Source organism: Ixodes scapularis, unplaced genomic scaffold, assembly GCF_016920785.2.
Source record: "Ixodes scapularis isolate PalLabHiFi unplaced genomic scaffold, ASM1692078v2 ptg000324l_1___fragment_2___debris__unscaffolded, whole genome shotgun sequence".
In the NCBI taxonomy this organism is placed as follows: Eukaryota; Metazoa; Arthropoda; class Arachnida; order Ixodida; family Ixodidae; genus Ixodes; species Ixodes scapularis.
The window spans coordinates 16,747-30,235 of NW_024609967.1; the positions used below are offsets into that span (position 1 = coordinate 16,747).

Genomic DNA, 13,489 nt, shown 5'->3' on the forward strand with positions numbered 1-13,489 from the left:
GTCAAAAGCAGTTCAGCTGTACGTAAGGCAGCAGTAGCACACGACTACCAAAGCGCAACCTATCTTTCAATTTAAAACGCATTTCATTTATCTTCTCGGGGAAGTGCTCGTGTGACCGGGAGGGAAACGGGGGTGTGTGTATGTGTGTGTGTGGGCGGGGGGGGGTTAGGGGAAGGAGCCGCGAGCCGCACTTTAACACGCGAAGAGCCGCATGCGGCCACCCCTGGCATAGAATATGTTTATGGGTTCAATTTCGTACGAAGAGCGATACGCTCGTTTGTGACGAAAACGCGTTACACCCAGGCCAAGGCAACATAAAGCATGCCCAACCCGCAGCAAGCAATGCATAAGCATAAAACGAAAAGGTATACTTCATAATTTATCGAATGTGATCACATGTAGGTATCATTAATCGTAACAAGCGAGATTCACGAAGCGGCTCTGCGGAAGTCGCACTGTGCGGGCCGCATCCCGACGCCATCAATCACCGCCAGGATGGAGAGGAAAAAAGGGAGCGAGAGAAGCAACACTAAAGGGCAACTCATGCTGCGGTTCATGCTGCAGAATCAACATCCAAAGAACGAATGTTATCAGTCACCTTCTCCTGCTTGTGGACACAGTGTCGTGTTAATTCTCTGGATAGCATCTTCATTTTCTTGTTTCCATTTCATCAAAGCTTGCTTATTATCTTCGCACGACTGCAAGTAGACAGAAGGATTAGTTGTAGGGTAGATATTTGGCCCGAAGATCCTTCAATTCAAATCCCTTATTTCCAAGTCTGCGTCAAATAATGTATCAGAATGTCATAACAGTGAAAAGAAACTGAACATGCACAAAGTTACGAAACATGCAGCCGTAAGTAGAACTTGGCCTTCTAAAGCTGTAATCTTTACAGCTGTAAACAATATTATATTAGCACGATCCAACAGCGCTTTGTTAGTGTGTTTTCCACTTTCCCGTCCTTTTTGCGCTGTTTTATTTAATACAAAATATGAGCTTTTTGTCAGTTCACAGACGTTCGCAAATCTTCAGTAGAAAAAGTTAGAGCAGGAGCGTGCAAGAAAGAGCTACAAAGCGCGGCCAAATAGGATACTCATTTTTTCAAATAAAGCGAGATACAAACTTTAGAATTTTTTTTAATCCGGGGTGTCCATAGTCTGTGACAGACAGGTTAAGAGTAAAATGGAAGCTCCTCTCACCTCTTTCCAAATGAGCAGATCGAACTCTGAATGCTGAAAAAGATATCGCCTCCCCTCCAGCGTTCGATTTACTCTTAACCTGTCTGCCATAGATTATAGACGTTCCTCTCACCGACTATATATTTAACTGATGTGCTGCACAATAATAATTAAACCCAATGCGGCCATTTTTTTCATACGAGGAATTATTTGAGAGGAAATATGTCACACTCTAGCACGTATGCTGGCGCTTTGAACCCACCTTAGACGAACCGGAAATATCGGATTCTTAACGTATTGTGCTGCAATTCACTTAGCCTTAGTGTGAAAACCTTAGTGTGAAACCTTAGTGTGAAAACATCTACGGATGAACTCGCCGCTGACCACTCGCACCAGGCGGCAATGTCCCGGTCTCATTTGGTCCCGCCGGGTAGATTTGGGCCGTAGGATGCCCCGCCACCCAACTTAGCAGACAAACTTCTGAAAGTTTTGACACTACCTCAGCGCGGCGCGTGTCTCTCTAAAACACAATTTTTGAAGTGCCAAATTTTTTGTTTTGTAAACCAAATACGAAAATCGGTATTTAAATACCTTAATGCCCCCCCCCCCCCCCCTCATACAGACACGCGCACACAAACACACACACATTTCTTGCACGCAGATCATCGAACAAGGCCCCGCATCATTTCGCTATCCGTTCGTACTTCACGTTACGTCATCTATCGGCAGCACTTAGAAGTAGGCGACCACCGTTATGGGACCCTCTGCAAATGCTGCCGTAGATTGCCCGTAACAGGTTCTTCTTTTCTAATTGAGCCGCCTCGGTGGCTGAAAGGCGAGAGCGCTGGCCTACGGATCCCCATGTGGCGGGTTTCGAATCCCGGCCGAGGTGCCCGCAATCTGACGGAGGCTTATTGCGGAGAAGGCGCCGTGTAACCGAACTTTCGGTTGCACGTCAAAAGATCCCCAGGTGGTCGAAATTAATCCTCAGTCCTCCGCTGGGGCGTGCCAGATGCCCGTCGTTGGTTTAGCACGTAAAACCCCCAAATTTGACTTCTTTTCTAATTTTTAAACGAGGTGAGTTCAATCCCTGATATTTTCATTCAGAACTTTTACTGTGTAACCGCACATCTGTGGTAAACAAGGGCGCGATACGACGAGCTACAGAATTTAACGGACCATGTGGGTTCGAAGTGTTAATGTACATGCTGTAGAGTGTTGATCAATGCTAAGGCGTGACGTCGGTTGCACCAATGATAGCTATGCTATCTTAAAGACGGCTATTCGGTAAATATGGTCACCGAGTTCCTATATTACTGTTCCCAAACCTCATTTTCTAGTCTTTCCCAGCATAAGGATCGCCCCCTTATGCTGGAGGCGTAAACGGGGGCTCTAAGAACGCAGAGCATCTTGACAGGGTCGGTTTGCTGGTGAATGCTGGTATCTTTCTCGGCGGCTAAAATAGCCGCAAGAGGATTTTTTTTATCACACTACTTGCTTTGTAGGGACCACGTAGGGACAAGGTGCCTAAGCGGAGAGCCAGTCGTCTACTTCTAGCGCAGGGGTAGCGGTGATGTCACAGCGACGCCGAGTTCTGGTTGGCCTTGATTGGAAGGATCGTGGGTAGACATGATTGCTAAGTGCCTCAAGGTCTACTTTTTCCCGTCAGCCAATAAGAGCTTTGGGTTCTGGCATCATCTCAACCCCTGTCCACGAAGCAGACGAACTTGCGCTTCGCATAAAGGTAGCCTGCTTCAACTATTTTCTTTTTTGTTAGGGTTAGCGTAGTATTCACAGTAGCTTTGTTCGATTCACCTGCGCCAATGTAGTAATATGTAGGGAGGCGTACTTCTGGTCGTATCTCAATACACGTACCGAAAGTAGACTTCCCTACACATTTCTGCACGAGTGAAGGTGAATCGAACGACGCTAGCGTTGCAACGCTTCACCTTGCGTTTCTTTCGCACGTGCTCTGATACGAAAGGAACACGACACGAAGTGACGCGCAAGTAGCTTTGTCAGCGTTAGAGTGACGTGGAAGCTACGTCAGCCTTGATTACGAAGCACATAATATTGTTGACACAGAGACAGGCGACAGGGAAAGGACTTCAGTAGCTCCGTCTTCGTCACCATTTTTAAATTTGATTCCTCACGTATAAACAATGGTGAGCAGGCTTAAAATGCAAGTGAAAAAAAAAAGAATTTGGGTATTTGAGGAGCGGCACCCAAAGGTATTTCCGGGAGATGTCCTGTTAGGCGATATATGAAAAAAAAAAAAAAAAAAATTACAGGCAAGGCTTACGTTTTTTGCTCGGAATCGGCTGCAAAGCTAGGTATTTCCTGCCCTCTGAGTCGTTCAGGTGACCAGAAGATTCCTCTTGGGGCTATTTTAGCGGCCGAAAAAGATACCCACATTGATCGGCAAATAGCCCCACTGTGGTGTTTGTGGTGCGTCGAGCGAGCCGCAACAATAAGAGCCAAGTGCTTTGCAGTGAGCACCTGCTGCCACATCCCATGGATAACCAGCAGCTTCACCCCAAAATGGCGTTCTAGGTTCACTGAAATGACGCATTATGCAAGAACCATCCAAATGGACGGAGCAAGTGGAGTCAGTGGGAACTCCTACATGTTCAGCTTAGCCGCGTCAGCACAGTCACGCGGAAAAAAACGGGTTGCGCTGGACGACTCTGTTGACGACGAAGGCAACACCTATTGGAGTGATAGCAGACTAGATTTATAATACAATATGCGGAGAGCAAGTCTTCTTCTTCTTGCGCAGGAGTTGCTGTGAAGTCAGATCGACGCCGAGCTGTGATTGGCTTTCATTGAAATAGTTGGTAGACTTCAATGCTAGACGCCTACATTGAAGTGTACCCACAATCTTCTTGGTTTTTTTATGAGCCAACAAGCGCTCTTCGTTCCAACGTCACCCCAACCCCTGTGCAAGAAGCAGCCGAACTTGTCCCCCGCATAGCCTCGCCGGTTTATGGAAACAAAGATCCTAAAATAAAACTGCCCTTATGCTTCAATAAATACGATGCAGTTACCGCTTCCCTGAGCCAATAAAGAGTCTTAGTGTAGTGGTTTGAGGGGTGTTTTGTAGTCTATTGGTCTTCACAACAAATATCTGTAGATATGTAGACCAGGATTTTTTTTTTTAATATATACTCGTTAACGACAACTTTAGGTGCTCATTTAACAGCAGCGAACATTTGGGAAGAAATATTTTTAGTAGGGCTGGGCGTCGATTAAAAATTATAACCCGATTAATCGCTACCCTTTAATCGATTAATTAATCGATTAATCGGTTGACTTTAGTAAAAAGCAAAAGTAGACATTTTGTCCTTACAATTTGTTTTATTGTATGATAAACGGCGCATATATACAAACTTAATTGAGAATAAACGTTGATGTAACGCTCTCAAAGATCACAACCCCAGCTGCGGAGGCAAAGAAGTTTGTTGACATTTTCCGGCAGGAGCGAGTTTCTTTGTTTGTTGACGATCATCCCTGCTGCGCTGAACAGACGCTCGCAGGGCGTTGAGGTGACTGGGACACACATCACACTCTTCACAATTGGCACAATTTGAGGAAACAGGGAGCCCTGAGCTCGCCACCACTGTAGTGGGTCCAGTTCATCGTCCGTCACCTCGGCCATCGATCGATAAAGCGACACATGGCAGGAGATGGTGGGTTCTTCATTTTCCTCCGAGAAAACGTATTTTCTTTTTTTCTTGGGCGTTAGATCAGTAGAATCGTCCGAAGACGCATGTGTTAGCTGGGAAAGCCTTTCCCACACAAGTTCGCGGCGATCTTTTTCGATGCATGCGAGGCTCTTGAAACGAGAATCGAGACACGTTGCCAGTTCATAGTCGTTGTATTGCGGCCACGCGCGAAGCCTCTCATCGATAGAGTCCACCAGCATGGCCTTGAAGCGGCAGATGAGGGCAGGGTCACAGTCATTCGTCTTCATTTTATTCTTTAGCAGTTTTAAGGCTGGAATAAGTACAGACCGAGTAACGTACTTGTCCCCTCCAAGGAGCTCAGTAATGTCGAGCAGGGGCTTCAAAACTTCCCGAAGCTACTCCAACATGTCCCAATCGACGTCTGTGAGGTGGGGAATCGACGATTTAATGGTACTGCTGTCCTCCATGGAGCGGCGCAAAGGCTCCTTCAGTTCAAGCAGGCTGGTTATCATTATGTACGTGCTGTTCCACCTTGTTGCGATGTCCTGCTGAAGCTTCTTCTTAGGTGCTCCGAGTTCAGCGGCATGTTTTGAAAGGACGGCCTGGTTGTTCGAACTGTGCTTAAAGTGACCCACAGTACGACGACAGGCGGCTAGCAGTCGCTCCACACCCGTCACGCTGAGCGCCTTGTGGACGCACAGCTGAAGCGTGTGAGCTGCGCACTTCAGACTCTGAAAGTTTGCTCTCTCCACCCCAAGACAGATGTTGCGGGCGTTATCGGTACAGACAGCTTTTACCTTTTCAACAATTCCCCAATCTGTAGCAGTCTCCAATACCTCACTGGCACATTGTTCCGCTGTATGGCGCTCAGGTACGTTTCTCACCTGCAATGTTGCCGATCGAAGCATCCAGTCGTCGTCGATCCAATGCGCCGTTATCCCGAGGTAGGCGTCATTGGCGATGGAGGTCCAGAAGTCCGCTGTTAAGCTGATGAAGCTGGCTGCCGAGAGTTCTGCTTGAAGACGCTCCCGTCTCGAGGTATACAGGGCATCCACCTTGGCACTCACTGCACGACGGGACGGCGGCTGGTAAGACGGAGAATCCAAGGCAATCTGAAGAACTTTCGCTAGTCCGTGATCTTCCACAATGTTGAGAGGCCGGCTAGAAGAAACAAGCCAAGATGTAAGGGCTTGTGCAATAGTTTCTTCTTTCTTCAGAGAAACCGGCCTCGAAGAGAAAACGTCGATAGTCGTCTGCTTTTTTGCAGATGATTCTTGTCGCAGCGAGATGCTTGGGTGCTTAGCTCTGAGATGGTATTGAAGCGAGCTTACACTTCCGCTATATGCGAAAGCTTTTTCGCAGATGAGGCAGTGAACTTTCTTTAAGTCAAAAACTTCGCCCGCGGAGTTTACTTTAAACCCGAATTTCCCTGAAAGGTTGCCCTTCATACTCCTGTATTCGTCCGTGCCTGCGCAGGGTGTTGTGATGAGATACTTCTCAAACAAGTGACTGCGGCGCGACATGAAGGGAAGAGGAAAGACGGGGGCAAGGGAGACGGGGATAATTGGGGAGCGTTGATCCGTCGAGGACGTCCCTGAAGGTGTTATAGGAGTAGTACATGAAGGACAAAAACAGGATGAAACATCTTCGTCGTTCATGTAACTTTACCCGCACGCTCTAATTTCACGACGTCCTTGAAGCTTTCAACAAACAGAAAATCCCCGGCGAAGGAAAGGCCCCTTTTTACGGGGAAAAGGGAAACGAGCCCATCCGGCTGAGCGCGGCGCCAACTCGTCAAAGACGACGAGAGAACGGGGGAACATCTGGAAGCACTTTGCCACGGGCAGTGCAGGTCCGCCAAGGTCGTTGCGTCAAGAGGCAAAAGCGACGCCGAGAGAGAAATTCCAACCACGCATATAAAACACAGGGTCGAATACTGAAGCAAGCCACGACCACGGCCGGCTTTGCACCACGCTGAACGAGCGGAGAGACGAGCGAGGTCACGTTGGAGCGACCGCAAGGACGGAGCATAACCCACAATGGGTTATGCTCGTCGCTGCAAACCCGCAAGCCAACATGCTTGCGTGCCTTCAAAAAAAAAAAAAAAAAAAAAAAAAAAAAAAGCTGCTGCGTGTGTTTAAAAAGAGCGCGTAGCTATAACGTCCAAATTCATGACCGAGGTCACGGGACTTCCGTAAAGCCTGCTTTCATTCTGCTTCTGTTTTCGCTTTTTTCTTCCAATCCCGCGTGACTCACGACGAATGATTTGTTTGTTGGGTGTTACGTACGAGGTGAACAAGGAGCAAGTTTGTATGTTCGTTTTAGAGGGAACGGCACCAGGAGAAAGGAAAAAAAACGTATATTTATTTACTTTTGTTCGCCTCATTTTAACCGATTAACTGGTTAAAAAAATTGATCGCGATTAAAGCATTAATCGATTAATCGGGAGGTTAATCGATCAATTGCCCAGCCCTAATTTTTAGTATGAAATTACTCATGACGCTGCCGAAACCAATTTGAGTCCTAAACTACTCTTCACATTGGTGGCACTCATACCTAAGAGTGGTTTTAAAAATTCTAAACTTTCGCAGCCCACGCATCGCCAAATGTCAAACTTGCTCTCCAAAAGTCCATCTAACCGAAAATTCATTTTTTTTTTTGTGGCAAAATCTTGAACAATTTTATATATTTCTCTTTAGAACGATCTTTCACAGAAATACTGAGAGGACAATCGTATTTCTTAGAAATCACCGGACTACGGTTGCCCTTTTCAACCAGGAATGTATTGTACTGCAATATGTTATGAACTAGGAAGATCATTATATCCAGGTAAGAGAAAACGAAACTGAGAGCTGTTTGATTAATATCAAGAACAGCGAGTGACTGAGTTTACCAACAAGAAGGGAAGGGTAGGAATTAAATATGTTGCATCTACTTACAAAACGTCCACTTCGACAGGGTATATTTCTGGGTAGTGGAACCCTCACATTAGATTGCTCGCATTGAACAGAGCAGTCATTTGGGGCCCACTGGTCAATACCCTATAAATATGTGGTAAGGCTTTACTGGCGAAACCAACGTTATCAACATGGTTACATATCTGTTAATCACATTTTGCATTTTAAAAGGCGTGGTGAGAATACCAGAATTTTCAAGGTTAGAGCTTATAAACCTTTGCTTTACTACTAAAGATTCTGTCAACCTGTGGACGATTACAATATGACAGAGTACCTCGACTTTAGAACTCACTATGCTGTAAACAGTTTAATCCGATGTTTCATTGACAGTTCGGACGTTCTTTCCATAAAAGGATTAGGTCCAGTCGATCAGTTGTTGTCGAATTTGTCTTGTCATTTGGCGAACTTTTATTGTCGTTAATATTAAAACATTCTGGTCTTATAATGTTAGACTATAATGTTAGCCTGACAGAGGAAATAGGTTCAGTGAACTACGCAGAATAATTCAGAAAACGCGGGGGCTTTGTAGGGTTCTAAACTTCCAGACTGATTACTGCAAGCTCCAGGTGACGTTGAGACGAGCCGTATGTACAGTCTCCGGCAATATGAAAGACCCACTGGGAGCGCGTGGCCGAGGCGGTGGCTGGCGGGGGCGCTGCGAGCGCTCCGGGCAATTCCATTCTGCTTCGAGGAAAGGACGCTCCCTCGGGCTCAGCTAAAGCGAAACGCGCTTACCAGATTGTGCTGACCCCGAGTGAGCGTCCTCCCCTCGAAGCAGAATGGAATTGCCCGGAGCGCTCGCAGCGCCCCGCCAGCCACCGCCTCGGCCACGCGCTCCCAGTGGGTCTTTCATATTGCCGGAGACTGTACCTCTACATGAGTTTGGAACTTTTTGGAAAACATTTGAATTTGATGACTGAAGCTTTAAACTGCCATCAAATATCGCGCTAACCAAAGAAGCCATGAAAGTGTACGGCGGCAAGTATGGCAAGACAACACATTTGGTAACATCTAGTAGCAGTAAGATCATGCAGTGGACATCGTTCTGTGCTACAAAGTCATATTAGTTCAACAACATAGCTCCTCTTTAAAAGCCCTTTTATTCATTAGGAAGTTTTTTGGTAAGATGTGCTTTACCAGAATCACATTTTTACTTGCACTTACAAAACGCTGGGACTGTCGGTAGATTCTCAAAGCTCTCCTTCACGATGCCTAACACCTCGATTCATGATTTTTTGCTTGGTTGTTTGCAAATTGCAACTTGCTCGCCCACAACGAAAGGGGAAGCACACTGATATAAAGAGTTGGACTTGGGTCAAACTCCCAAAATCAAAATGTTCACTAATTAAAAAAAAAAAAAGAAACAAATCAAGAGGTACATGCGAGTTGGTATACCGGATCTGTGCGCGCCTGCTCTTTTTCTTTCTTCAATCCCTCTATGCTCCCCAAAACACAGGACACCAAACGATTCCGCGCTTTCCAAAAGCTCGAGACAAGTAACAATGCTTGATTCGGTTATAGTTACTACGATAGTATAATGTCACAACAGGAGAGAACGCTCCGTCTTCCGCAAAAATAAAGTTCCAACACGGAAATCGACTGAAAACGATGTGACAATACCTTGCATGCTGCTCAGAAACAAAAATATGGATATGTTTTGTTTTAGTTCTTGTGTTTCTACAATATTCGAACGCGTCGTCGGTGGAATGCGTATTTTCACTAGGGATCTGTTGCGTTGTTTTATTCGTCTTAAACAAACTAATAATAAAAATATAAAACCTGACATCAACTTTTTTCAAATTTTTTATAACAATGCGAAATACTAGATTCCCAGTTTTACTGTCGTTGGCTGTCGCACTGGAGCGACTCTACGGTGCCGTTGCCTCCCCCGACATCTAGCTAAATACCGTTCAGCTTGGGTACGGCCGACCCATGCTACATACGTTTTGGACTGTATCTTGAAATTCTATTTTTTTTTGTTTACCTAGGACGTAATCGTAGAGTAACGCCGTGAATGTAACGAATTATTTTTTTTTGACGTAACGGTCACTTACTTTATAGAAAAGTAATTTTAACCCTAATTACCTACAATTTCGCCTTTGGTAATTGTAAGTGTAATTCCTCACTTTTTTAGTCTTCTGTACGAGCCTGCCCAGCAGCCCAGCCCAATCCATCTTCCTGGAAGGGATGGCTCGCTCTCCCACCAGAACTACAGTCCGTCTATCCAGAATCCCAGCTTCAAAACATCAGGAAAACCCAAGAGCTCCTCAACCTGAAGGGCTAGCATTGCGAGTCAAGAGTGCCCGGACTAAGGACAACTCTTCAAGAAAGACTTTGATTGTCTTTCTCTCTCTCCCTTCCTCTGAAGCGTGAGAGCAACAGACCTGCCTAGGCCAACGGCGAACGCCAACGCAGATGACTGAATTCACAACGATTGTTCTTCTGGCGCCTCATCTCGATAGGTGTATGGAGCAAACGGCGCACTTAGTCAAAAGTTGACGACCTGGTTGTTTGCTTTCGACCGCGTGGGGTGTCAACTGTGTCACATCCTTCGCCTCGCTCAACAAACACAAGTTCCATATATATATTTTTTTAATAATTAAAACCGCGCCACATTTTAGTACACACACAGACAAAAAGAGCCGAAGTGCACGGCACAAGGCGTTTTATTCTTGGTGGGTCCGAAGAGCGAGTGTTATCAGTCACTTTCTTCTGCTTGTGGACACAGTGCCTTCTTAATTCTCTTGATAGCCTCTTCGTTTTCTTGTTTCCATTTCTGCAGTGCTCGCCTATTATTTTTACATGACTGCAACGAGACAATGGGATTAGTTGCAGGGTAGATATTTTTTTGTTCAGAAGAATAATAGCCCTATCTTGGGCAGTCTACGGCGGCACTCGCAGATGGCGCGTCTCGTCTGCTCAAAGCCGCCGACGTATGTCGGAAGCGTCAAGGGGCCCTAATTTATACGGGGTTACCAAGGGACCGGTGTATCGCCGCCTGCTGCGACTGGCCAGCTTCACGCCGCTTACAACTCGCAGCAGGCGGCAATGTCCTGGTCTCGCTTGGTCCCACCAGGTAGATTAGGGCCCCAAAACGCCCCGCCGCCGAACTTAGCAGCCGATCTTTTGAAAGTTTTGACACTTCATCAGGGCGGCGCGTGTTTCTCTAGAATACACTTTTCGAAGTGCGATAGTTTCTTTGAATAAACTAAATACGAAAAGCGGTATTTAAATACCCCCCTCACACACACACACACATTTCTTCTACGGACATGATCCAACGAGACCCCGCATCCTTTCGCTATCCTTTCGTACTTCACGTTGCATTACCTATTGGCAGCACGTGCAAGTAGTCAAACACTGTTATATCACCGTCTGCAAATGCTGCCGTATATTGCCCGAAACAGGGAATCTACGGCAGCTCTTCTGATTTTTCAACAAAACGAGTTCACCCTTCGATATTTTCACTCAAAACGTCTACCATCTAACCCCGCATCTGTGGTAAATAACAGCGCGGTACAACGAACAACCGAGTTTTACGAACCCAGTTGGTTCGAAGCGTTAATGTACATGCGGTAGAGTGTTGATCAATGGTAAGTGGTGACGTCGGTTTCACCACTGATATCTATGTAGTCTTAAACATGGCTATTCGGTGAATACGGTCACCGAGTCTCCATATAACCATTCCCAAACCTGATTTTCTAGTCTTTCGCAGCATAAGGATCGTGCCAACTATGTTGGAGGTGAGAACCGAGGCTCTAAGAGCGCACTCTTCACAGGGTCGGTTTGCTGGTGAGCACTGGTATCTTTTCCGGGGGCTAGAATAGCCGCAAAAGGATTTCCTGATCACATGACTGGCTTTGTGGGGACCAATTATGGACAGTGTACCTATAAAGGTAGTCTGTTGTAGCTATTTTCTTCTACGTTGGCATGGTTAGCGTAGCGTTCACAGTAGCTTCGTTCGATTCACCTGCATCTCCTGCACCGGTGCAGTAAATTGTAGGGCGGTGTGCTTCCGGTCGTATCTCAATGCACATACCGGAAGTACACTGCCCTACACTTTTCTGCACGAGTGCCGGAGCTCCGAGAGTACGTGCTCAAGTGTAAAAGGAGAATTAAACAAAGGGACGTGCTCACGCAAGTAGCTTTGCCAGCGTTAAGCAGGCGAGACATGAGTGATAAAAACTTCGTCGCGTGGTGATTCCCAGAGCAACAGCTAATGACGCTGTGACGTCGATCTATGCCAAGCCGCCACGTCACCCCGGGTTCACTAAAATGACGCATTAGGCAAGAGACATCCAAATAGAAAGAGCAGGTGGAGTCAGTGGGAACTCCTACACGTTCAGCTTAGCCGCATCAGCCGCAGTCACGCGGAAAAAAAACGGGTTGCGCTGGACGAGTGTGTGGACGACGAAAACAGCACCTATTAGAGTGATAGCAGACTAGAGAAAACAATATGCGGAGAGCAAGTCGTCTGCTTCTTGCGCAGGAGTTACGGTGATGTCAGATCGACGCCGAGCTGTAAGTGGCTTTGTTTGAAAGAATAGTGGGTAGACCTCAATGCTAGACGCCTATAGGAAGCGAGCAAGCCGGCCGTGTCGCGGCGGTCGCCTATTGTTCGCCGCCACCTGGCGGTAGCCGCCGCAGGAGCATCGGGCAGCAATGACGACGACAAGCACGGCGGAAAGTGTCCCCGTCGTGATTACGACGGAATTTAAGGCAGTTACGAGTTCGGAAATTTCCTTCGGAAGCCGGTGCCGCCGGCTCAGAATCATCGCGGAGTAATAGCAACGAACAGCACAGAGGACAGTGGGCGACTAAGAATCCGGAAAGCTTCTTCGGTAGCCGGTGCAGAATCATCGGGGGGAAGTAGTGGCGATTAGCAGCACAGCGGACAGTATTCCCGGAGTGATTACGACGGGGTTAAGGCGGTTACGAATCCAGAAAGCTTCTTCCGTGGTGCCAATATGACGAAGAGAAAACTGTTTCATGAATCTGGCCGCGTGTGCGACGTGAAGGAGGTCCGTTTCGACGGACAAGTGGATGTCACGGAGCGCTGTACTCTGCAAACAAAATTAAGCGCGCCCGCAAAAAAATTTTGTTGGCGTTGAGTGGACCGCGGTAATTATGTACGTTTATTTCTGAATCAGCTTGACAATAACTGGAAGATTTTTTTTTTCGCGCCGTTCCGCGATTCTCTTTACTGTCTTCCTGTAGGCTGATGGAAACATCCAACGGTAGGCTTAGGAGGGCGACCGCATTCCGCTTCTCGATTCCGGTGAAGTATTTGCTGTATACTTTAGAGTTTGCCGTCGGTGTCGATGCTGTTCCATCGTCGCTAGAAGAGAAAAAAGTTAATTGTATTATTCGTCAGCAGCTTAAACAAAGCGCGAACTGGAAGGTAAGAAACACCACTAACCTGTATGGACGCACATGTCGTACCCAGGTCGCGCAGTACTCCGCCTCGTACGGCTTCGAAGGAATGATGTAGTACTTCGTGCCGTGCGCGATCTTGCCGACCACGCAGCAATTGTTGCGGCTTTCTTGGTGCGGAATCGCGGAATAGCCATCTCAGAAATTACATCGCAAACCCACTACAACGCACAACCAACGCAGCGACTGGCAGAAGATGCCCGATGCAACGGACCTGTTTGCCGCTAGGGGCGCC

General features: G+C 46.9%; 1 pseudogene; it reads right to left on the reverse strand.

The window, feature by feature from the left end:
* Positions 1 to 4,599: 4,599 nt before the first annotated feature.
* On the reverse strand, positions 4,600 to 5,389 carry LOC115314397 (annotated as a pseudogene).
* Between the last annotated feature and the right edge of the window lie 8,100 nt (positions 5,390 to 13,489).